Source organism: Pongo pygmaeus, chromosome 11 (assembly GCF_028885625.2).
Source record: "Pongo pygmaeus isolate AG05252 chromosome 11, NHGRI_mPonPyg2-v2.0_pri, whole genome shotgun sequence".
In the NCBI taxonomy this organism is placed as follows: domain Eukaryota; kingdom Metazoa; phylum Chordata; class Mammalia; order Primates; family Hominidae; genus Pongo; species Pongo pygmaeus.
In genome coordinates this window covers 13,728,268-13,755,403 of record NC_072384.2, presented here as the reverse complement: position 1 = coordinate 13,755,403, position 27,136 = coordinate 13,728,268, and the positions used below count along the sequence as shown (strand labels likewise).

At 38.2% G+C, this 27,136-nt stretch overlaps 1 long non-coding RNA gene across 1 annotated transcript; it reads left to right on the top strand.

Annotated features, from left to right (window-relative positions):
• LOC134737670 (uncharacterized) lies at positions 1-27,127 on the top strand. Its single transcript, XR_010122779.1, has 2 exons — positions 1-1,321; positions 26,593-27,127. It is a non-coding gene; the product is annotated as an uncharacterized LOC134737670 (long non-coding RNA).
• The last annotated feature ends 9 nt before the right edge of the window (positions 27,128-27,136 follow it).

The following is a 27,136-nucleotide window of genomic DNA, read 5'->3' as shown; positions in this document are numbered from 1 at the left end:
GGAGGAAGGGTGGTGACAGCACTAATGAATTCTTGCTATGTTCTGGTCATTGTCTCATCCTAATAACAGCTCCCTGGAAAAGGTACTATTAATCCCTAAAGAAACTAAAATTCAGAGAGATTAAATGACTTTCCCAAAATCACAAAACCAATATGCAATAGAGCCATAAATCCAATTCAGGCCTGTCTCATATCACAATTATTTTCTATCTGCTACACCAAGTGGCATCCTTGAGTTTTGCAAGATGCCCTCAGTGCCAAGGCATGAGCCCTTACCAGGGAAACTTTCTTTCTTTCTTTCTCTCTTTCTTTCTTTTTTTGATGGAGTCTCACTCTGTAGCCCAAGGTGGAGTGCAGTGGTGCAGTCTTGGCTCACTGCAACCTCTGCCTCCCAGGCTCAAGTAATTCTCCTGCCTCAGCCTCCAGAGCAGCTGGAATTACAGTCATGTGCCACCATACCTGGTGAGTTTTTTGCATTTTAGTAAAGATGGGGTTTCACCATGTTGCCCAGGGCAGTCTCGAACTCCTGAGCTCAGGCGATCCACCTGCCTCGGCCTCCCAAAGTGCTGAGATTCAGAGAAATTTTCATGGAGAGGGGACAGATGGAGTCAATTCTTGTGGGGTGAACATGAGTACCACAGGTAGATTGAGGTTGGGAAAGATTTTCCAGACAATTGGAAGAGCATGTGAAAGACACAGATTTTGAGAAATGTCAAGTCTAGGGAACTGCAAGCCTTTTGGCACAAGAAAGCCACTGTGGACTATAGAGGCAGGATGCCTAGATTCAAATCCCAACTGCTACACTTCTAAGCTTTGTAATTTTGGCAAGATTTACCCTCTATTTTCTTATCTATAAAATATAGATTATATATATATAGATATAGATATATAGATAGATAATAATTGTACCTGCCTAATAAAGTTGTCAAAGATTAAATGTTATATGTGAAGTATTTTGTACAGTGATAGGAACCCAGGAAAGGCCCTATGAATATTATATATTATTACTATTATAAAGTAGCTGGAATACAATTCTCAAAGGAGATAGTGGCAGGAGATAAGTTTGAATTGAAAGATTGAGGCCAGAACATAAAGTGCCTCCTATATTATATTTTATATAATTGGAACATCATTGAAAGATTTAAGTATTATTTATGTGTGTATGTGTGTTTTATATAATTAATTCTAGTTCATCATTTTAAAATATCTTTCTGATGTCACTGTGAACAACAGATGAGAAGAAGTGAATCCTGAGTTAAGGAGACCAGCTCTCTGATTACTGCAATAACCCAAGGAGGGTACCATAAGGATTTCAACTGGAAGTGAGTCCATCATGATGGAGAGGAAGGACAGGGCTGAAAAATACTTAGGAAGCAGTATCAGTAGGACTTGGTTAAGAGAGAGCAGAGGCAGGCTACAGGGGTTGGAGGTGGCAATCACAGAGATAGGGAAAATGGGAGGAGAAGCAGGCTTTGAAAAAGTGGCTTGTCTTGTAAAATTATATCCTGTTAAAACAGTAAAAGAAATTAATATATTCAATCCCAAAATACAGGTACAATTCTTTCTGAAAGAGTTACCCAGATAATCTTGCTTGAAGTTTTCAGTTAAAGAAATTTCTTGTTAACAAGTAATGTAGTCATAGAAGAAAACACTTAAAACTTTATTGAATAAAGCTAATAAATCATTTAATATAATTTATAGGAAACTGTTACATAACACACACATTCAATACTTTTTGCTAAAGTATAAATTAATGGAAGGAGAGCACACACACACAGGTTGAATTATGTTTATGACTTTATTAGTCAAGAATACAAAATTGAGTAGCTACATCAAGCATAAGCACATGCTTTACAATCCAGCACAGAATCCCTTGACTTCCAAACTCCCGAAACAGACACATAAATACAGATGACATTGTCAGAATGAAATAGGGTCTCACCAGACCTGTAATGTTCTTTTCTTGATATAAATATGCACATGAATTGCATACGGTCATATGGTGCCAATTACCATTATTTCCTCTGGGCTTAGCTATCCATATAAGGAGAATTTACACCAACACTGTACTTCTACTTGCAAGAATATATGAAAGCATAGTTAACTTCTGGCTTAGGACCCCAACTCAGGATCAACAAAGCAATCCTCTTGGGGGAAGCCCATTTTGCTACAATTTAAAGTCATTATAAGCATTAAATAAAAGCTACATACTTGTAATCAAGTGTGTTATAATGCAGTTAGGGAATTAGATTTCAAGTGTTTATTTTTAACACAAATCCATTAATTCTGATGCCTAAGGCAAATGCTAGTCAACATGAATGGAGAAACTTTTGATTAGTGGTATATGTTTTCAGATTTCTGGAACATTCATAGACTCTTCAATGTCTTATGTACTGAAATTTTTTAAACCATTGTTTTCTCTAGAAACTAATGAAACTCATCATAAACTCATTTTTCAATATTAAAACATAGTCATAAGTAGAATATTAATCTTATATTAATTAAGATGTTAACATATGTGAAATTTAATACTTCCTTTAAGGTATGAACACTTATCCAATTCATAATTTCAATGAAAGGAAATGTCTAAAAGAAACTGTTTTAATTCTTCAACCGCAAGGACTACACAGAGCAGTTTCAGCACCAGGGATAGTTTTCTTCCTGGATAACAGCGAATGCTCTAGTACTGATGAGTAAATCCCGTGTGTCTAACTTCAAATTAATTGTTAGGCTTATATGAATGAGTATAACATGATAGTTAGGAGCATAGGCACAAAGGAAACATTCAAATTTGTTGTTGTTGTTCTTGCTATTATTCTTGTTGTATGTGAGGCTGACATGATAAAAGATACTGATTTAGGTCAAATACACATATTACTTGTGGCAAATTAATAACTCTAATTAAATATTTCTTGTTTCATACACATTAATTTTAAATACAGCCCAACAATGGACCACTATTTCTCAATACAAGAAAGTAATACATAAAAATCATGAAGTTCTTCAATCAAACTTAAATAATGCTTATTGCAAACATAAAACATAAAAAAACACATTTTTAAAGAAATATTATCTTTCCAAACATAGCCATATAATTCCTCTGTATTAGAATTTTTCACAGGAATTTTAACTAGTATATTTTTTGTACATGCTTTAAAGAATAAAAAAATTTGAACTGTTGACCAAATGTGATATATTATATACTGTTGTGTGTATTTTAAAGTGAGGGTAAAAAAAGACACCAAAGCCTCTGGGAAGTTAAACTATAAATTAACTTACAGAATTAATTAATTAGGAAGTTAAACTATAATTAACTTACAGAAGTTACCAAGAAGTGTTAATGCCTACCCTAGGAATGACTATAAATCTATTAGTTAGAATTTCCATATATCTCAATTTTTAATATGTAATTGTTTTGAAAAATTTGGCCAATTTGAAAAAAACCATTAATATGTAAATAAATATATCTACATTAATACTTATTCTTTATTAATTCTTTATTAGATACTAATCTGGGTTCTGCACAATTTTGTATCTGGCCATTTATTTGTTTTATATGCCAGTAACAAATATACAATTTTTTGAAACCACCAATACCAATATATTTTTAATGGATGGAGCCATCTCTATGCTGATATATCACGGTTACTACACCGATTTATAGTTAAGAGATATCTGAATGTGATGTTGGACCTAGGAAACTAGTACTTATAAACCCAATCACCAGGAATGCATCGCTGAATGGCCAAAATTCAGGAAACGTACAGGTGGATAAACCAATAGATCCATTAACCTAACAGTATAATGGTTCCCAGGAACCAAGGGGAACAAAATTGGTTGGAGAAGAAATATATGATACTTGCAGGAAAAAAAACAACTTGCTGCTAAGGCCAGGTTCCTTACTGGCATGCCACCCCTCCATCCTGGGGGTGGCCAGTTTTGAGTGAGCCTGGACTGAGGTCCGCTGGTAATCACTACACATGTCTAACTAGTGGCATTCCTTGGTCAGTTTTGAATGTAGAGATAGAAAGCAAACAAACAGTTACCTAAAGACAGTAATATCTCTCCCATCCACAGGAGGGTTTTGCCTAGCATTCAATGCATGTTGCTACAATACAATTGATTCATTAATTAACTTTAGCCAATTACTTAGTAAACTCAGGTCAACAAGAAAGGAGGCAATGCTTTCATTCCTAGCTGAGACCATACATACTGAGGATCTAATAATGAGTGCATACATCGACGATTGAGTATTTTTACTTTCAAAATACTTTGTGGTATCATGGAAACATGGCATAAGTCCCAAGGGAAATTTGTCTAGAGATTTGATGAAGTTTTATCTTGCTGTCCAATTAGAAAATGGATGACTGGAAAGATTCTTCTAAAAACTGGCTAAGATATTTATTGCCAGAATTTTCTTGAGGAGAAAGTGTTGGTTCAGCTCCACCTACATTCCCTTACCTCAGTCATGTAATTCTGAGCACCTGCTCCTCAAGAGTCAATGCTTTCCTTCAAAGGATCCTTATACATACACTGGAGCTGATGCACAAAACTGCCTTGCTGCATTTTTGAAGATCTCAAATTTGGCCTCTTGTTTACATTATCCTTCGTTTTGTTCATCACATTTCCAGATTCCTGACTGTTTACCAAACTTTATATTGCCTTCCTATTCTGTTCTTGAGGATCCATGGTCACTGCAACTGTCTTTTCAGGTTTGCCCCAACTGTGACTTGTGTGACTAGTTTTGATTCCTTGCCATTTGATTCCTGACCACTAGCTCTGGGCGTGGAATCTTCCTAGCTCTGATTTTTTTTTTGAGACGGAGTCTTGCTCTGTTGTCCAGGCCAGAGTGCAGTGGCCACTGCAACCTCTGCCTCCCAGGTTCAAGCGATTCACCTGCCTCAGCCTCCTGAGTAGCTGGGACTGCAGGCATGCACCACCACACCCGGCTTATTTTTGTATTTTTAGTAGAGACGGGATATCCCCATGTTGGCCAGGCTGGTCTCGAACTTCCTACCTCAGTTGATCCGCCCGCCTCGGCCTCCCAAAGTGCTGGGATTATGGGTGTGAGCCACCATGCCTGGCCCTGCCTAGCTCCTTTTAACATCCCCCACAACTTGTCACACACTTTATCCAAACCAGTTCCCTGCTCTGAGTCTACAGCCATGACTCACTACTGCCTGTATTTCCAGATGACTGGAATTACTACTCCATTCCAGACTGCTGCCAGAATTAATGCTATTGCTTCTCTGTAATACTTTGTACTTTTCAAAGGATCATCATTTATCTCATTTGTGCTTACAACCCCTTTCTACAATGAGAGCTGTTCATTCCTATGCTCTCATTCCTATTTCATTGGTAAGAAAATCAAGACTCCAAGAGGCCAAATAATTTACTTAACACAACAATGATGGTTTAATACTTTGAATGCTAGTTTTGAGGACCATATTACTCCCCCAAAATCATGTTTTAGGGAATTTAACAGTCCTTTAGAGGAATGATTTTATTCTGACTTTAAAACTTTTTGTTTTTCTTCCTTTAATATGTGGCATTGCCTTGTAAGGTAAGTAATCTGTATCAAACTATTGAATGTATTGAATTTTTAGAATTTTTACCTTTATTTCCTCTTTTCTTTCCTTAATTGAGACATTTATCAAGTATTTACCATGTATCAATCAATGAGCATAGCTTATTGCTGAAGAGTTTATTTATAAGCTATAGTCCCTGCCTTCAAGTAGTGCTAAGGTAGTCAGGAAAAAATTGTATAACAAATTACTACAAGACTATATTTTTTTCATAGAAATAAATACCATAAAAAGTATCATTTTCTGAAATCATATTATTTATATACATTTTACTAGTTTATTGTCTGTGACCTGTATTAGAACATAAGCTATATGAGGACAGGGACTTTGTTTCATTTACAGCTATATTTCCTGTACCTTGAAACCACACATGGCTTGCAAAATACATTAATAGATACGTGTAGTAAGGAATAAAATGTTAGTTCTCCTTTAGGCTTTTAAGGGCACCTGTAGTCCCAGCTACTCGGGAGGCTGAGGCAGGAGAATGGCGTGAACCCCGGGGGGCGGAGCCTGCAGAGAGCCGAGATCGCGCCACTGCACTCCAGCCTGGGCGACAGAGCGAGACTCCGTCTCAAAAAAAAAAAAAAAAAAAAAAAAAAAAAAAAAAAAAAATTCTCTTATGTTTCTAGTGAATGAAGACTATTTATTAGATACCACTCATTGCATGACTGGCACTCATTGCATAATCGGTCAGTAGATTTACTTTTACATCTATCTTTTGAGTGGTCCCAGCAATAATTAGTGAAACATAGTGTAAGAACCAACCATTACCCTTGTTTTATAAATGACGAAACATACTCCAAGATTATGTGAATGGAAAAGGAAACATGGGAAAATCATATTTCTCAACATGATTTGTACAATTATAGGTTTTCCTTTAGGAAGACTCACTATTAAATGTGTGTGAGTGTGTGTGTGCCTGTGTGTGTATGTTTTTATTATAATAGTATATGTGCTCATTGCAAATCATTTAAAAATATATGTGAAGAAGAAACGGAAAGTCGCCAGTAATCTCATTGCTCCACGGTCACTTTGTAAACATTTGACATTTGTTAAATCTATTATTTATGTCCTGTATTCAAAGTAGTGTGGAGGTAGGCAAGATCACTGGACTAGTCAGGAAATTTGAATGTTCTACCTGTCTGTTACCTTAGTTTTTGACCTTGGTGTAGGGATACCATGATTACCAACATTTAATTTTTAAAATTATTTCTTACCTTACCTTCTTCTCCAGTTTCTACTGTTATTTCTACTAAGTAAATATGACTTTGTTTTCCAGTCAGATAACTAGATTAACAACATTGCCTTTATAGTCAGTGAAGAATAAAAGATGATGTTTCACATAGCTCATGTAGTTCTAGGTCTCAAGAATATGATATGTGATACTTTTTGAAATATTAAAAGTCATTTAAATAGTATCCATTTGGCTCTACAAAAGCCTAGCTAGGCTCTCCACGAAGGGAGCAATTCAAATAGATGGTTTGTAACATCTTTTTCAGTTTTAAAATATGGATACTCTGATTCCTTTGCACATTGATATATGAACCCACTCTTCCTTATTATTATTCCCCAAGTGGTAATTATTTTGCTTCTAGACCAGCAAGCTAATATATCAAAAACTCTTACATGTAAATGTAGTTGTTTAAAAATATTTATGGAGAGGAGCCAAGATGGCCAAATAGGAACAGCTCCGGTCTACAGCTCCCAGCGTGAGCAACGCAGAAGACAGGTGATTTCTGCATTTCCATCTGAGGTACCGGGTTCATCTCACTAGGGAGTGCCAGACAGTGGGCGCAGGTCAGTGGATGCATGCACCGTGCGCCAGCCAAAGAAGGGCGAGGCATTGCCTCACTCGGGAAGCGCAAGGGGTCAGGGAGTTCCCTTTCCTAGTCAAAGAAAGGGGTGACAGATGGCACCTGGAAAATCGGGACACTCCCACCCAAATACTGCGCTTTTTGGACGGGCTTAAGAAACTAAGAAACGGCGCACCAGGAGATTGTATCTCGCACCTGGCTCAGACGGCCCTATGCCCACGGAGTCTCACTGATAGCTAGCACAGCAGTCTGAGATGAAACTGCAAGGTGGCAGCAAGGCTGGGGGAGGGGCGCCCGCCATTGCCCAGGCTTGCTTAGGTAAACAAAGCAGCTGGGAAGCTCGAACTGGGTGGAGCCCACCAGAGCTCAAGGAGGCCTGCCTGCCTCTGTAGGCTCCACCTCTGGGGGCAGGGCACAGACAAACAAAAAGACAGAGTAACCTCTGCAGACTTAAATGTCCCTGTCTGACAGCTTTGAAGAGAGCAGTGGTTCTCCCAGCACGCAGCTGGAGATCTGAGAATGGGCAGACTGCCTCCTCAAGTGGGTCCCTGACCCCTGACCCCCGAGCAGCCTAACTGGGAGGCACCCCCCAGCAGCGGCAGACTGACACCTCATACTGCTGGCCAGGTACTCCAACAGACCTGCAGCTGAGGGTCCTGTCTGTTAGAAGGAAAACTAACAAACAGAAAGGACATCCACACCAAAAACCCATCTGTACATCACCCTCATCAAAGACCAAAAGTAGATAAAACCACAAAGATGGGGAAAAGACAGAGCAGAAAAACTGGAAACTCTAAAAAGCAGAGCACCTCTCCTCCTCCAAAGGAACGCAGTTCCTCACCAGCAACGGATCAAAGCTAGATGGAGAATGACTTTGACGAGCTGAGAGAAGAAGGCTTCAGACTATCAAATTACTCCGAGCTATGGGAGGATATTCAAACCAAAGGCAAAGAAGTTGAAAACTTTGAAAAAAATTTAGAAGAATATATAACTAGAATAACCAATACAGAGAAGTGTTTAAAGGAGCTCATGGAGCTGAAAACCAAGGCTCGAGAACTACGTGAAGAATGCAGAAGCCTCAGGAGCTGATGCGATCAAATGGAAGAAACGGTATCAGCCCTGGAAGATGAAATGAATGAAATGAAGTGAGAAGGGAAGTTTAGAGAAAAAAGAATAAAAAGAAATGAGCAAAGCCTCCAAGAAATATGGGACTATGTGAAAAGACCAAATCTACGTCTGATTGGTGTACCTGAAAGTGACAGGGAGAATGGAACCAAGTTGGAAAACACTCTGCAGGATATTATCCAGGAGAACTTCCCCAATCTAGCAAGGCAGGACAACATTCAGATTCAGGAAATACAGAGAACGCCACAAAGATACTCCTCGAGAAGAGCAACTCCAAGACACATAATTGTCAGATTCACCAAAGTTGAAATGAAGGAAAAAATGTTAAGGGCAGCCAGAGAGAAAGGTCGGGTTACCCACAAAGGGAAGCCCATCAGACTAACAGTGGATCTCTCGGCAGAAACTCTACAAGCCAGAAGAGAGTAGGGGCCAATATTCAACATTCTTAAAGAAAAGAATTTTCAACCCAGCATTTCATATCCAGCCAAACTAAGCTTCATAAGTGAAGGAGAAATAAAATACTTTACAGACAAGCAAATGCTGAGAGACTTTGTCACCACCAGGCCTGCCCTAAAAGAGCTCCTGAAGGAAATGATAAACATGGAAAGGCACAACCGGTACCAGCCGCTGCAAAATCATGCCAAAATGTAAAGACCATCAAGACTAAGAAGAGACTGCATCAACTAATGAGCAAAATAACCAGCTAACATCATAATGACAGGATCAAATTCACACATAACAATATTAACTTTAAATGTAAATGGACTAAATGCTCCAATTAAAAGACACAGACTGGCAAATTGGATAAAGAGTCAAGATCCATCAGTGTGCTGTATTCAGGAAACCCATCTCACGTGCAGAGACACACATAGGCTCAAAATAAAAGGATGGAGGAAGATCTACCAAGCAAATGGAAAACAAAAAAAGGCAGGGGTCGCAATCCTAGTCTCTGATAAAACAGACTTTAAACCAACAAAGATCAAAAGAGACAAAATAGGCCATTACATAATGGTAAAGGGATCAATTCAACAAGAAGAGCTAACTATCCTAAATATATATGCACCCAATACAGGAGCACCCAGATTCATAAAGCAAGTCCCGAGTGACCTACAAAGAGACTTAGACTCCCACACATTAATAATGGGAGACTTTAACACCCCACTGTCAAGATGAGACAGATCAACGAGACAGAAAGTCAACAAGGATACCCAGGAATTGAACTCAGCTCTGCACCAAGTGGACCTAATAGATATCTACAGAACTCTCCACCCCAAATCAACAGAATATACATTTTTTTCAGCACCACACCACACCTATTCCAAAATTGACCACATAGTTGGAAGTAAAGCTCTCCTCAATAAACGTAAAAGAACAGAAATTATAACAAACTATCTCTCAGATCACAGTGCAATCAAGCTAGAACTCAGCATTAAGAATCTCACTCAAAACCACTCAAGTACATGGAAACTGAACAACCTGCTCCTGAATGACTACTGGGTACATAACGAAATGAAGGCAGAAATAAAGATGTTCTTTGAAACCAACGAGAACCAAGACACAACATACCAGAATCTCTGGGATGCATTCAAAGCAGTGTGTAGAGGGAAATTTATAGCACTAAATGCCCACAAGAGAAAGCAGGAAAGATCCAAAATTGACACCCTAACGTCACAATTAAAAGAACTAGAAAAGCAAGAGCAAATGCATTCGAAAGCTAGCAGAAGGCAAGAAATAACTAAAATCAGAGCAGAACTGAAGGAAATAGAGACACAAAGAAACCTTCAAAAAGTTAATGAATCCAGGAGCTGGTTTTTTGAAAGGATCAACAAAATTGATACACCGCTAGCAAGACTAATAAAGAAAAAAAGAGAGAAGAATCAAATAGATGCAATAAAAAATGGTAAAGGAGATATCACCACCGATCCCACAGAAATACCAACTACCATCAGAGAATACTACAAACACCTCTATGCAAATAAACTAGAAAATCTAGAAGAAATGGATAAATTCCTCGACACATACACCCTCCCAAGACAAAACCAGGAAGAAGTTGAATCTCTGAATAGACCAGTAACAGGCTCTGAAATTGTGGCAATAATCAATAGCCTACCAACCAAAAAGAGTCCAGGACCAGATGGATTCACAGCCAAATTCTACCAGAGGTACAAGGAGGAACTGGTACCATTCCTTCAGAAACTATTCCAATCAATAGAAAAAGAGGGAATCCTCCCTAACTCATTTTATGAGGCCAGCATCATCCTGATACCAAAGCTGGGCAGAGACACAACTGAAAAAGAGAATTTTAGGCCAATATCCTTGATGAGTATTGATGCAAAAATCCTCAATAAAATACTGGCAAACCAAATCCAGCAGCACATCAAAAAGCTTATCCACCATGATCAAGTGGGCTTCATCCCTGGGATGCAAGGCTGGTTCAATATACACAAATCAATAAATGTAATCCAGCATATAAACAGAACCAAAAACAAAAACCACATGATTATCTCAATAGATGCAGAAAAGGCCTTTGACTAAGTTCAACAACACTTCATGCTAAAAACTCTCAATAAATTAGGTATTGATGGGACGTATCTCAAAATAGTAAGAGCTATCTATGACAAACCCACAGCAATATCATACTGAATGGGCAAAAACTGGAAGCATTCCCTTTGAAAACTGGCACAAGACAGGAATGCCCTCTCTCACCACTCCTATTCAACATAGTGTTGGAAGTTCTCGGCAGGGCAATTAGGCAGGAGAAGGAAATAAAGGGTATTCAATTAGGAAAAGAGGAAGTCAAATTGTCCCTGTTTGCAGATGACATGATTGTATATCTAGAAAACCTCATCGTCTCAGCCCAAAATCTCCTTAAGCTGATAAGCAACTTCAGCAAAGTTTCAGGATACAAAATCAATGTACCAAAATCACAAGCATTCTTATACACCAACAACAGACAAACAGAGAGCCAAATCATGAGTGAACTCCCATTCACAATTGCTTCAAAGAGAATAAAATACCTAGGAATCCAACTTACAAGGGACGTGAAGGACCTCTTCAAAGAGAACTACAAACCACTGCTCAAGGAAATAAAAGAGGATACAAACAAATGGAAGAACATTCCATGCTCATGGGTAGGAAGAATCAATATCGTGAAAATGGCCATACTGCCCAAGGTAATTTACAGACTCAATGCCATCCCCATCAAGCTACCAATGACTTTCTTCACAGAATTGGAAAAAACTACTTTAAAGTTCATATGGAATGAAAAAAGAGCCCGCATCACCAAGTCAATCCTAAGCCAAAAGAACAAAGCTGGAGGCATCACACTACCTGACTTCAAACTATACTACAAGGCAAAACAGCATGGTACTGGTACCAAAACAGAGACATAGATCAATGGAACAGAACAGAGCCCTCAGAAATAATGCCGCATATCTACAACTATCTGATCTTTGACAAACCTGACAAAAATAAGCAATGGGGAAAGGATTCCCTATTTAATAAATGGTGCTGGGAAAACTGGCTAGCCATATGTAGAAAGCTGAAACTGGATTCCTTCCTTACACCTTATACAAAAATCAATTCAAGATGTATTAAAGACTTAAACGTTAGACCTAAAACCATAAAAACCCTAGAAGAAAACATTGGCATTACCATTCAGGACATAGGCATGGGCAAGGACTTCATGTCTAAAACACCAAAAGCAATGGCAACAAAAGCCAAAATTGACAAATGGGATCTAATTAAACTGAAGAGCTTCTGCACAGCAAAAGAAACTACCATCAGAGTGAACAGGCAACCTACAAATTGGGAGAAAACTTTCTCAACCTGCTCATCTGACAAAGGGCTAATATCCAGAATCTACAATGAACTCCAACAAATTTACAAGAAAAAAACAAAAAAACCCGTCAAAAAGTAGGTGAGGGACATGAACAGACACTTCTCAAAAGAAGACATTTATGCAGCCAAAAAACACATGATAAAATGCTCACCATCACTGGCCATCAGGGAAATGCAAATCAAAACCACAATGAGATACCATCTCACACCAGTTAGAATGGCAATCATTAAAAAGTCAGGAAACAACAGGTGCTGGAGAGGATGTGGAGAAATAGGAACACTTTTACACTGTTGGTGGGACTGTAAACTAGTTCAACCCTTCTGGAAGTCAGTGTGGTGATTCCTCAGGGATCTAGAACTAGAAATTGCATTTGACCCAGCTATCCCATTACTAGGTATATACCCAAAGGACTATAAATCATGCTGCTATAAAGACACATGCACACGTATGTTTATTGCGGCATTATTCACAATAGCAAAGACTTGGAACCAACCCAAATGTCCAACAATGATAGACTGGATTAAGAAAATGTGACACATATACACCATGGAATACTATGAAGCCAGAATAAATGATGAGTTCATGTCCTTTGTAGGGACATGGATGAAATTGGAAATCATCATTCTCCATAAACTATCACAAGAATAAAAAACCAAACACCACATATTCTCACTCATAGGTGGAAATTGAACAATGAGAACACATGGACACAGGAAGGGGATCATCACACTCTGGGGACTGTTGTGAGGTGGGAGGAGGGGGGAGGGATAGCATTGGGAGATATACCTAATGCTAGATGACGAGTTAGTGGGTGCAGTGCACCAGCATGGCACATGTATACATATGTAACTAACCTGCACATTGCGCACCTGTACCCTATAACCTAAAGTATAATAATGATAAATAAATAAAATAAAAAAAGAGGAAAAAAAATACTTATGCTGTGTAATATCAGTAATTTATGAGTTATAGGCATGATATCCATTATATTTTTGCCTAATAATTCATTTTTAGGAAAAACTAAGAATAAAGTTATTCTTTGTATTTTTACAAATCTTTTCCCAACCAAGTGTTACTGAAACTGTAATCCCAAAATCTTTTTACCTTTTAAGGTTCTCACTTTTGAGCCTGAGAACTATGAAGCTAGTATTCAAATTTGCATTCATTGTTGTAATTTCTGGCAGCATGTCAAATTTATTTCTACTGTTAGGTGCTTGTTTATCGTACTTATGAAGAACTAAGAAGGATTTTCTAGTAGCCCAGAGTTATGTTATTTTTTGCTTAGTGACAATTTTTACAAGAGACCTTATTGTAATGAAACCAATGAAATGCATCACAGTATCTTTTTCAGAGTGCCATTGGCTTATGAGATATTTTTTGATGTAAACTTGTTAAAGCCATGTAACTAACCAAACTTATATCCTTACTGTAGAACTGCAGACATATTATATATATTTATAACAAACAAAATTGGTGTAAGAATCCTTCATTTGTTCTATTTTTTGGTCAGTCAATAAATATATTTTTAAAAATTTGTGTCTGTGGCTGGTTTTGGTAACAGGGTAATAGTGGCCTCATAGAATGAGTTTGGAAGTATTCCTTACTCCTCTATTTGGAAGTATGCCCTTATCCTCTATTTTTCAGAATAGTTTGAGTGGGATTAATATTAGTTCTTTAAATGTTTGGTTAGAATTCAGCAGTGAAGCTATCATTTCCAAGACCTTTCTTTACTGGGAGACTTTTATTACAACTTCAGTCTTGTAACTTGTTATTAGTCTGTTCAGGTTTTGGATTTCTTCCTGGTTCAATCTTGGTAGTTGTATGTGTGTAGCAATTCATAAATTTCTTCTAGATTTTCCAATTAATTTGCGTGTAGTTGCCCACAGTAGCCGCTAATGATCCTTTGAATTTTTGCAGTATCAGTTGTAATGTCTCCTTTTTTATTTCTGATTTTCTTTATTTGGATCCTCTCTCTTAGTCTGGCTAAAGATTTGTCAATTTTGGTTAGCTTTCCAAAAAATAAACTTTTCATTTCTTCGATCTTTTGTTTTTTTTATTTCAATTTTATTTATTTCTGCTCTGATCTTTATTATTTCTTTTCTTCTGTTAATTTTGGATTTGGTGTGCTCTTAATCATTCAGTTCGTTAAGATGCAGCATTTGATTGTTTATTTGTTATTTTTCCTCTTTTTTGATATTGGCACTTATAAACATCCCTCTTAGTACAACTGTTGTTGTATCCCATAGATTTTGGTATGTTGTGTTTCTATTATTATTTGTTTCAAGAAATTTTTCAATTTCCTGCTTAATTTCTTCATTGACCCACTTGTCATTCAGGAGCATATTGTTTGATTTCCATGTATTTGTATAGTTTCTGAAATTTCTCTTGGTATTTCTAGTTTTATTCCATTGTTGTCAGAGAAGATGCTTTATATTATTTCATTTTTTTGGAATGTTTCAAGATTTGTTTTGTGACCTAACATATGGTCTGTCTTTTCAACTGATCCATGTGCTAAGGAAAATAATGTGTATTCTGCAGCTTCTGGATGAATTGTTCTGTAAATATCTATTAGCTCAATTTGGTCAGTAGTTTAGATTAATTCTGATGTTTCTTTGTTTTCTTTGTGGAAGATGTGTCCAATGCTGAAAGTGAGGTTTTGAAGTCTGAAGATATTATGGAGCCTATAGCTGTCTTTAGCTGTAATAATATTTCCTTTGTATATCTGGGTGCTCCAGTGTTGGGTGCATATATATTGAAATTATTATATCCTCTTGCTTAATTGACCCCCTTATCTTTATATAGTGACCTTCTTTGTCTCTTTTTATAGTTAGTTTTGGTCTTGAAATTTCTTTTGTCTGATATAAGTATAGTGACTTCTCCTCTTTTTTTGGTTTTCTTTGGCATGGGATATCTTTTTCCATCTTTTTTTTTCAGTCTTTTTGTGTCTCTATAGGTGAAGTGTGTTTCTTTTAGGCAACAGATCTATAGGTCTTGTTTTTTCATCCATTTAGTTAGTCTGTGTCTTTTGATTGGAGAGTTTAGTGTATTTACATTCACTGTTATTATTAAGTAAGGATCTACTCTTGCCATTTTGTTTTTGGTTTTCTGGTCTTCTTTCTTGCATTCTTGTGTTCCTCTAGTGAAGATGATTTTCTCTGGTGATTTAGTTTCTTGATTTTTAATTTTTTTTGTGTCCATTGTATGTTTTTTGGTTTGAGGTTACCATGAGCCTTGCAAATGCTATCTTACCGCTCGTTATTTTAACCTGATAACATGACACTATTTGCATAAGCAAACAAGCAAAAAGAAAGCTAGTAAAAACTTGCCTTAACCTCATTTCCTTGCTTTTTAACTTTTCATTGTTTCTGTTTATACCTTATTATACTGCCTATGTCTTGAAAAGTTGTTGCAGTTATTATTGTTGTTTAATTCATCATTTAGTCTTTCTACCTAGAATAAGAGTAGTTTGCAAACCACAGTAACAGTGTTTATAATATTCTGTATTTTTCTGTGTACTTATATTACCATTGAATTTTGTATTTTCAGGTGATCATTTATTGCTCATTAATGCCCTTTTCTTTCTGATTGAAGTAACCCCTTTAGCATTTCTTGTAGGACAGGTCTGGTGTTGCTGAAATCCCTTAGTTTTATTTGGTTGGGAAAGTCTTTATTTCCTTTTCATGGTCAAATGGTATTTTCACTGGATATACTATTCTAGGGTAAAAGATTTTTTCCCTCAGCAATTTAAATATGTCATGCCACTGTCTCCTGGCATATAAGGTTTACACTGAAAAGTCTGCTGCCAGATGTATTGGGGCTCCTTTTTATGTTATTGTTTCTTTTCTCTTGCAGCTTTTAGGATTCTTATTTATTTCTTGACCTTTGGGTGTTTGATTATTAAATGTCTTGAGGTAGTCTTCTTTGGGTTAAATCTGCTTGGTATTCTATAACCTTCTTGTACTTGGATATTTTCTCTAGGTTTTGGGTAGTTCTCTGTTATTTGAAGGTTTACTCAAACTTTCTAACCCTGTTATCTACCTCTTTTTCAAGGCCAATACCTCTTAGATTTGCCCTTTTGAGGCTATTCCCTAGATCGTGTAAGCGTGTGTCATTGGTTTTTATTCTTTTTTCTCCTCTGCGTGTTTTCAAATAGCCTTTCTACAGAAGCTCATTAATTCTTTCCTCTGCTTGATCCAGTTTGCTCTTGAAGGACTTGATGCATTCTTAAGTATGCCAATTGCATTTTTGAGCTCCAGAATTTCTGCTGGAGTTTTAAAAATTATTTCAATATCTTTGTTAAATTTATCTGATAGGATTCTGAATCCCTTCTCTGTGTTATCTTGAATTTCTTTGAGTTTCCTCAACACAGCTATTTTGAATTCTCCATGCGAAAGTTCACATATCTTTGTTTCTCGAGGATTGATTCTTGGTGCCTTATTTAGTTCATTTTGTGAGGTCATGTTTTTCTGGATGGTGTTAATGCTAGTAGATGTTCCTTGGGGCTTGAGCAGTGAAGAGTTAGGTATTTATTGTACTCTTCATTGCCTGAGCTTATTTGTAGCCATCCTTCTTGGGAAGGCTTTCTAGTGACACTGTGGTTCTTGTAGACTTGTAGAGGTACTGCCTTGATGACATTGGATAAGATCTGGAATAATTCTCTAGATTACCAGGCAGAGTCTCTTTTTCCCTTCCCTTACTTTCTCCTAAGCACACACAGTCTCTTTCTCTGTTCTGAGATACCTAAAGCTAGGGCTGGTATGATGTATGATACAAGCACCCCTATGACCACCACCACCATGACTGTGCTGGGTCACACCTGAAGCAAGCACAGTGCTGGGTCTTTCCCAAGGCCTGCCTTAATCATTCCTTGGCTATAGCCTATGTTCACTCAAGGCCCTGGGGCTCTACAATTAGCAGGTAGCAAAGTCAGCTGGGCCTGTGTACTTCTCTTCAGGGTGGCAAAATCCCCCTGGCCACCAGTGGGTCCAGAGATGCCATACAGGAGTCAGGGACTAGAGTCAAAAACCTTAGAAATCTACCTGGCACTATGTTGCATTGTGGCTGAGCTGGCACTCAAACCACAAGACACAATCCTTCCCACTCTTTCCACTTTTTCCCCTTTCCAAAAGCTGAGAAGCCTCACCCTGTAGCCACCGCCACTCCTGGCAATGAGGAGTACTGCCAAAGTACCACCAATGTTCCCTTAAGGATCAAGGGCTCTTATATCAGCTTGTGGTGATATACTGCCTGGCCTGGGAGTCACCCGCCAGGGCAGTGGGCTCCCCTTTGGCCCAGGGGAGGTCTAGAAATACTGTCCAAGAGTCAAGTCCTAGAATTGGGGACCCCAAGAGCCCACTTGGTGCTCTACCCCACTGTGGTGGTGTTGGTACCTAAGACGCAAGACAAAGTCTCCTTTACTCTTCCTTGTCTTTTTAGCAAGCAGAAGGAGTTTTGCCCCATAGCCACCACAGCTGGTAATGTGCATAGTCTCACCTGAAGCCAACAAGTCTCAGAAGCTCACCAAGGCCCTCAACATAGTACCTGGGTATCACTGCTGGTTATTCAGGACCCAAGGTCTCTTCAGTTAGCAGATGATGAATGCTGCCAGGACTGAGTCCTTTCCTTCAAGGCAGTGGGTTTCCTTCTGGCCCAGGGTGTATCTAGAAATGTCATCCCAGAGCTAGATCCTGGAACAAGGGCCTCATGACCTCAAGGTGCCCTGTCCTTCTGTGGCAGAGCTGATAAGCAAGATGCAAGACAAACTCCTCCCAACTCTTCCGTCTCCTCTTCTCAAGTGGAAGGAAGGGGTTTCTTTTGGATCCACAAGCTGTGCAGTCTGGGGTTAGGGGAGAGGTGATGCCAGCATTCCCTTAGCTGCCCCAGCTGGTATCTCAATATGTCCCATGCCACTTTAATCCATTGTCTTTGGGCCTAGTTCAGCACTAGGACTCACCTATGAGGTGCAATCCGTATGGCCTAGACTACCTTTCAAGTTTACTTAGACAACAAGAGCACTGTGGCCTTTGGTACTGAGGTTTGTGGGCAGTCAGGTTTGGACCGCTGGTATCAGTTATTGCACTCTGGCTAAGGCTGGTTGAGATGCCCTCTTTTGGGTGGACTTCAGCTTAGTTTGGTCAGCTTTTCCTTTTTGCTGCAACAAAACGGCACTGAGTTCAGTGCTTCACAATTGCTCTGTTCTCCCTTCACCAGCGCCCAGAGATGCTCTTGGCACCAAGCCATGCTGCTGGGGTCTGGGAGGGGTGGTGTCAGAGACTCAGAACTGTTTTCCTTTCTTTTCAGTGTCTCAGTGATACGAGGTTAAAACCAGGTACTGTGAGTGCTCACCTGATTTTTAGCTCTTATGAAGATGCTTTTTTCTGTGTAGTTGTTTGATAACTTAGTATCCTTATGGTAGGGGTAGGGGGATGATCTGTGGAGTTTTCTGTTCCACCATCTTGTCTCACCTCCCTCCTAAAATAATATTCTGAAATAAGGTTGTAATGTTTGTATGAACTTGCATGAAGCCAGACTTCTTGTGCTTGGATCCTGGGTCTCTTACCCGTTTTGTAATGTTCTTCAACATACTTACAACTCTGTGCCTATGATTCCTTCTCTGTAAAATGAAGATAATAATAGTGTCATAATGGGTGTAAAATCTTTAAAACAGTACTAAATGCCATGTAAGTTTAGGTGGTGGTATTATTACTATTTATCTTATTTATATCATATTCTGTGGTGATCTGTCAGTATTTGTGAATACCTTTCAGTGTTAGGAAATTAATTCTACTTCTTGATCCTAATTCTACTCCCTGTCTGTTCCTAATCTTGTTTTTCCTTGGCTTCCTCTTTTCTCATCTACTCATATTTTATGCCTTCCTTCATGCTTTATGTAACTTGTAGCCACCTTCAGTGCTGTTTTGGAATCAAGTAGTGTATGCATACATACATATAAATCTTTGTTCCTAGAATTTAGCACTGTTAGGGCATGATATTTATCTTGGATGTTCATATATTCTAGTTCCCAAAACAGTAACTTCTAGACTTTAATAAATTATTTATTGAATGAACAAAGGAATTAATGACTTCAAATTTGTGAGGTGTTGTATATGATTATTATTTTATTCCTAAATCTTATCACTCTTTAGGCCAAAAGGATATCCAGTTTGACAGTGTTCTTTTTTAAGAATGATGCTTATTCTCCATCCAGTTTTGTTCCGTTGCTGGTGAGGAACTGCTTTCCTTTGGAGGAGGAGAGGCGCTCTGCTTTTTAGAGTTTCCAGTTTTTCTGCTCTGTTTTTTCCCCATCTTTGTGGTTTTATCTACTTTTGGTCTTTGATGATGGTGATGTACAGATGGGTTTTTGGTGTGGATGTCCTTTCTGTTTGTTAGTTTTCCTTCTAACAGACAGGACCCTCAGCTGCCGGTCTGTTGGACTTTGATGAGTTGAGAGAAGAAGGCTTCAGAAGATCAAACTACTCCGAGCTACAGAAGGAAATTCAAACCAAAGGCAAAGAAGTTGAAAACTTTGAAAAAAATTTAGATGAATGTATAACTAGAATAACCAATACAGAGAAGTGCTTAAAGGAGCTCATGGAGCTGAAAGCCAAGGCTTGAGAACTACATGAAGAATGCAGAAGCCTCAGGAGCCCATGCGATCAAATGGAAGAAAGGGTATCAGTGATGGAAGATGGAATGAATGAAATGAAGTGAGAAGGGAAGTTTAGACAAAAAAGAATAAAAAGAAATGAACAAAGCCTCCAAGAAATATGGGACTATGTGAAAAGACCAAATCTACATCTGATTGGTGTACCTGAAAGTGACGGGGAGAATGGAACCAAGTTGGAAAACACTCTGCAGGATATTATCCAGGAGAACTTCCCCAATCTAGCAAGGCAGGCCAACATTCAGATTCAGGAAATACAGAGAACGCCACAAAGATACTCCTCAAGAAGAGCAACTCCAAGACACATAATTATGAGATTCACCAAAGCTGAAATGAAGGAAAAAATGTTAAGGGCATCCAGAGAGAAAGGTCGGGTTACCATCAAAGGGAAGCCCATCAGACTAACAGTGGATCTCTCAGCAGAAACTCTACAAGCCAGAAGAGAGTGGGGGCCAATAGTCAACATTCTTAAAGAAAAGAATTTTCAACCCAGCATTTCATATACAGCCAAACTAAGCTTCATAAGTGAAGGAGAAATAAAATACTTTACAGCCAAGCAAATACTGAGAGATTTTGTCACCACCCGGCCTGCCCTAAAAGAGCTCCTGAAGTAAGCAATAAACATGGAAAGGCACAACCAGTACCAGCCACTGCAAAATCATGGCAAAATGTAAAGACCATCAAGACTAGGAGGAGACTGCATCAACTAATGAGCAAAATAACCAGCTAACATCATAATGACAGGATCAAATTCACACATAACAATATTAACTTTAAATGTAAATGGACTAAGTGCTCCAATTAAAGGACACAGACTGGCAAATTGGATAAAGACTCAAGACCCATCAATGTGCTGTATTCAGGAAACCCATCTCACGTGCAGAGACACACATAGGCTCAAAATAAAAGGATGGAGGAAGATCTACCAAGCAAATGGAAAACAAAAAATGGCAGGGGTTGCAATCCTAGTCTCTGATAAAACAGGGTTTAAACCAACAAAGATCAAAAGAGACAAGGAAGGCCATTATATAATGGTAAAGGGATCAATTCAACAAGAAGAGCTAACTATCCTAAATATATATGCACCCAATACAGGAGCACCCAGATTCATAAAACAAGTCCTGAGTGACCTACAAAGAGACTTAGACTCCCACACATTAATAATGGGAGACTTTAACACCCCACTGTCAACATTAGACAGATCAACGAGACAGAAAGTCAACAAGGATACCCAGGAATTGAACTCAGCTCTGCACCAAGCAGACCTAATAGACATCTACAGAACTCTCCACCCCAAATCAACAGAATATACATTCTTTTCAGCACCACACCACACCTATTCCAAAATTGACCACATAGTTGGAAGTAAAGCTCTCCTCAGTAAATGTAAAAGAACAGAAATTATAACAAACTATCTCTCAGATCACAGTGCAATCAAGCTAGAACTCAGCATTAAGAATCTCACTCAAAATCACTCAAGTACATGGAAACTGAACAACCTGCTCCTGAATGACTACTGGGTACATAACGAAATGAAGGCAGAAATAAAGATGTTCTTTGAAACCAACGAGAACCAAGACACAACATACCAGAATCTCTGGGATGCATTCAAAGCAGTGTGTAGAGGGAAATTTATAGCACTAAATGCCCACAAGAGAAAGCAGGAAAGATCCAAAATTGACACCCTAACATCACAATTAAAAGAACTAGAAAAGCAAGAGCAAACACATTCAAAAGCTAGCAGAAGGCAAGAAATAACTAAAATCAGAGCAGAACTGAAGGAAATAGACACACAAAAAACCCTTCAAAAAATTAATGAATCCAGGAGCTGGCTTTTTGAAAGGATCAACAAAATTGATAGACCACTAGCAAGATTAATAAAGAAAAAAAGAGAGAAGAATCAAATAGATGCAATAAAGAATGATAAAGGGGATATCACCACTGATCCCACAGAAATACAAACTACCATCAGAGAATACTACAAACACCTCTATGCAAATAAACTAGAAAATCTAGAAGAAATGGATAAATTCCTCGACACATACACACTCCCAAGACAAAACCAGGAAGAAGTTGAATCTCTGAATAGACCAGTAACAGGCTCTGAAATTGTGGCAATAATCAATAGCTTACCAACCAAAAAGAGTCCAGGACCAGATGGATTCACAGCCGAATTCTACCAGAGGTACAAGGAGGAACTGGTACCATTCCTTCAGAAACTATTCCAATCAATAGAAAAAGAGGGAATCCTCCCTAACTCATTTTATGAGGCCAGCATCATCCTGATACCAAAGCTGGGCAGAGACACAACTGAAAAAGAGAAGTTTAGACCAATCTCCTTGATGAATATTGATGCAAAAATCCTCAATAAAATACTGGCAAACCGAATCCAGCAGCACATCAAAAAGCTTATCCACCATGATCAAGTGGGCTTCATCCCTGGGATGCAAGGCTGGTTCAATATACACAAATCAATAAATGTAATCCAGCATATAAACAGAACCAAAGACAAAAACCACATGATTATCTCAATAGATGCAGAAAAGGCCTTTGACTAAATTCAACAACACTTCATGCTAAAAACTCTCAATAAATTAGGTATTGATGGGACATACCTCAAAATAATAAGAGCTATCTATGACAAACCCACAGCCAACATCATACTGAATGGGCAAAAACTGGAAGCATTCCCTCTGAAAACTGGCACAAGACAGGGATGCCCTCTCTCACCACTCCTATTCAACATTGTGTTGGAAGTTCTGGCCAGGGCAATTAGACAGGAGAAGGAAATAAAGGGTATTCAATTAGGAAAAGAGGAAGTCAAATTGTCCTTGTTTGCAGATGACATGACTGTATATCTAGAAAACCCCATTGTCTCAGCCCAAAATCTCCTTAAGCTGATAAGCAACTTCAGCAAAGTCTCAGGATACAAAATCAATGCACAAAAATCACAAGCATTCTTATACACAAATTACAGACCAACAGAGAGCCAAATCATGAGTGAACTCCCATTCACAATTGCTTCAAAGAGAATAAAATACTTAGGAATCCAACTTACAAGGGATGTAAAGGACCTCTTCAAGGAGAACTACAAACAACTGCTTAATGAAATAAAAGAGGATACAAACAAATGGAAGAACATTCCATGCTCATGGGTAGGAAGAATCAATATCGTGAAAATGGCCATACTGCCCAAGGTAATTTACAGATTCAATGCCATCCCTATCAAGCTACCAATGACTTTCTTCACAGAATTGGAAAAAACTACTTTAAAGTTCATATGGAATCAAAAAAGAGCCTACATTGCCAAGTCAATCCTAAGCCAAAAGAACAAAGCTGGAGGCATCACGCTACCTGACTTCAAACTATACTACAAGGCTACAGTAACCAAAACAGCATGGTAGTGGTACCAAAACAGAGATATAGATCAATGGAACAGAACAGAGCCCTCAGAAATAACACTGCATATCTAAAACTATCTGATCTTTGACAAACCTGAAAAAAATAAGCAATGGGGAAAGGATTCCCTATTTAATAAATGGTGCTGGGAAAACTGGCTAGCCATATGTAGAAAGCTGAAACTGGATCCCTTCCTTACACCTTATACAAAAATTAATTCAGGATGGATTAAAGACTTAAACATTAGACCTAAAACCATAGAAACCCTAGAAGAAAACCTAGGCATTGCCATTCAGGACATAGGCATGGGCAAGGACTTCATGTCTAAAACACCAAAAGCAATGGCAACAAAAGCCAAAATTGACAAATGGGATCTAATTAAACTAAAGAGCTTCTGCACAGCAAAAGAAACTACCATCAGAGTGAACAGGCAACCTACAAAATGGGAGAAAATTTTCACAACCTACTCATCTGACAAAGGGCTAATATCCAGAATCTACAATGAACTGAAACAAATTTACCAGAAAAAAACAAACAACCCCATCAAAAAGTGGGCGAAGGATATGAACAGATGCTTCTGAAAAGAAGACATTTATATAGCCAAAAGAGACATGAAAAAATGCTCATCATCACTGGCCATCAGAGAAATGCAAATCAAAACCACAATGAGATACCATCTCACACCAGTTAGAATGGCAATCATTAAAAAGTCAGGAAACAACAGGTGCTGGAGAGGATGTGGAGAAATAGGAACACTTTTACACTGTTGGTGGGACTGTGAACCAGTTCAACCCTTGTGGAAGTCAGTGTGGCGATTCCTCAGGGATCTAGAACTAGAAATACCATTTGACCCAGCCATCCCATTACTGGGTATATACCCAAAGGACTATAAATCATGCTGCTATAAAGACACATGCACATGTATGTTTATTGCAGCATTATTCACAATAGCAAAGACTTGGAACCAACCCAAATGTCCAACAGTGATAGACTGGATGAAGAAAATGTGGCACATATACACCATGGAATACTATGCAGCCATAAAAAATGACGAGTTCATGTCCTTTGTAGGGACATGGATGAAATTGGAAATCATCATTCTCAGTAAACTATCGCAAGGACAAAAAACCAAATACTGTATGTTCTCACTCATAGATGGGAATTGAACAATGAGAACACATGGACACAGGAAGGGGAACATCACATTCTGGGGACTGTTGTGGGGTGGGGGTATGGGGGAGGGATAGCATTAGGAGATATACCTAATGCTAAATGATGAGTTAATGGGTGCAGCACACCAACATGGCACATGTATACATATGTAACTAACCTGCACATTGTGCACATGTACCCTAAAACTTAAAGTATAATAAAAAAAAGAATGATGCTTATAACTGAATATAATAGTTACTATGGGATTCGATGAACAGAGAGTAACAGAGTATTATTATGTTATTTTATTCTGTATTTGTCTATTAGTGTACTTAAAATACCAAACGGGAGGGGCAGTATGACTTTGGTCTCATTTGCCATAATGCTGAAGTCAAATGTGTTGCTGTTAAATCAGCTTTCTTTACCGAATTCAGATTTGTGCTTAAAAGAAAAAAAAGCATTACAAGACCTTACATATTTCTGTTCAACTTATTTTTAACATTCATTTCATTATTGCAACATTTATTGTAAGTTGTATCAGTTTCATATTTCTTCATCTTCTATATATGGAGATTATGTCCCAGTTACATCTCTTTATCTGTAAGACTAGTAATATCAAAAAAGAAAATTAATTTCGTGTCTTAAAATTTATCCTTAGTAAATTCTATATTTTCTGTTGATTATCACTTTTAATGGCCAAACCCTCTTTTTAGGAATTTTTCCTGAATCCCACCCAGGAATCACATGCTGTAGTTTGCTCTGATTTACTAGATTTGAAATCACCGTTTCCCATTTATGTGAAAATTAGATTTCTGTTAGTAGGGAAAAGAGAGATAAGACTGTTACTGTGTCTATGTAGAAAGGGAACACATAAGAAATTCCATTTTGACCTGTACCTTGAACATTGCTTCGTTGAGATGCTGTTAATTTGTAACTTTGCCCCAGCCACTTTGCCCCAACATTGAGCTCACGAAAACATGTGTTGTATGGAATCAAGGTTTAAGGGATCTAGGGCTGTGCAGGACATGCCTTGTTAACAAAATGTTCACAAGCAGTATGCTTGGTAAAAGTCATCGCCATTCTCTAGTCTTGATAAACAAGGGACACAGTGCACTGCGGAAAGCCACAGGGACCTCAGCCCTGGAAAGCCGGGTATTGTCCAAGTTTTCTCCCTATGTGATAGTCTGAAATATGGCCTCATGGGATGAGAAAGACCTGACCGTCCCCCAGCCTGACACCCGTGTATGGTCTGTGCTGAGGTGGATCAGTAAAAGAGGAAAGCCTCTTGCAGTTGAGACAGAGGAAGGCCATTGTCTCCTGCCTGCCCCTGGGAACTGAGTGTCTCGATATAAAACTCTATTGTACATTTGTTCAGTTCCGAGATAGGAGAAAAACTGCCCTATGGCAGGAGGCGAGACACGTTGGCAGCAATGCTGCCTTGTTATTCTTTACTCCACTGAGATGTTTGGGCAGAGAGAAACATAAATCTGGCCTATGTGCACATCCAGGCATAGTACCTCCCCTTGAACTTAATTATGACATAGATTCTTTTGCTTACATTTTTTTTGTTGACCTTCTCCTTATTATCACCCTGCTCTCCTACCACATTCCTCTTGCTGAGATAATGAAAATAATAATCAATAAAAACTGAGGGAACTCAGAGACCGGTGCCGGTGCAGGTCCTTGGTATGCTGAGTGCTGGTCTCCTGGGCCCACTGTTGTTTCTCTATGCTTTGTCTCTGTGTCTTATTTCTTTTCTCAGTCTCTCGTCCCACCTGATGAGATATCCCACAGGTGTAGAGGGGCAGGCCACCCCTTCAGTGTTCACTAGTTTCAATGCTTACAATGCCTGTCATTTATCTGTAGCTCTTATACTTTTTATAAAAAATAATTTTATACCAAAAGCCTTGAAATTTTTTTAGAGTAGTAGCTTTGAATTCTTGTTATTATTTTATTCTACTGTTATCAGTAACCTCCCATGTTAACACTATTGTTTCTTTCTGTTTACTTTCAGCTGGTTGGCGGATGATTTGAACTGGAGATGAACTTTATTATCCAGGATGCTGAGAGTATAACATGCATGACAGAACTTTTAGAGCACAGTGATGTAACATGTCAAGCAGAAATAGGGAGCATGTTTACAGCCATTCTATGAAAAATTGTTCAGAATGTGCAGACTAGCACAGAAGCTGGGCTAATTGAACAAGTATTGCTGAAAATGAGTGCTGTAGATGACATGATAGCAGGTATGGGGTTGTCTGTCAGGAAAGTATAACTTAAATGTTTATAAAGTTTCACATACTTCTCTTTATATTCTGTAGGTAATGTAGATTTGTTGACACTGCTTTGATTTAAAATAAATGGAAATGTATGGAAATTTTACTTTTTATATTAATGGAAAACCTGAAAAGTGAAAGAAGAAAAACAATTACTATAGTAGACAAACATAATTACTAAAGTTGTTTTCTAAATTTTAGAAAATCTTAGTACCACGGAGTGCTATGAAATCTATCAGAAAAATAAACAGTATATTTTTATGTAGTATTTCATTAAGCTTT